We start from the raw sequence: 294 nt of genomic DNA, 5'->3' as shown, positions 1-294 counted from the left end.
TACCGGAATACTCAACCACTTGCATTATAACACAATGAATGAGTTGATGTTACAGTTTCCATATATAAATCAAACGGATTTTAGCTGAACCTATTGAAGCTAGTGAACAGGGGAGACAACTCTTACATCAATTACCTCCCTTTAAATCTTCCCCCCCCCACCTCGGAAACCGGCAATCATTCTCTTCTCGAAAATATAATTCCATTTAAATAATGCATTATAATCGCATCTTGCCCGATCCAGTCAGAAACGAGTGTGGCTGTGCGGTGAGAAGTTTGCTTCCCAACCACAATA

The sequence above is a fragment of the Octopus bimaculoides genome, chromosome 27, assembly GCF_001194135.2.
Source record: "Octopus bimaculoides isolate UCB-OBI-ISO-001 chromosome 27, ASM119413v2, whole genome shotgun sequence".
Lineage (NCBI taxonomy): Eukaryota > Metazoa > Mollusca > Cephalopoda > Octopoda > Octopodidae > Octopus > Octopus bimaculoides.
This window is presented reverse-complemented; position numbering follows the sequence as displayed.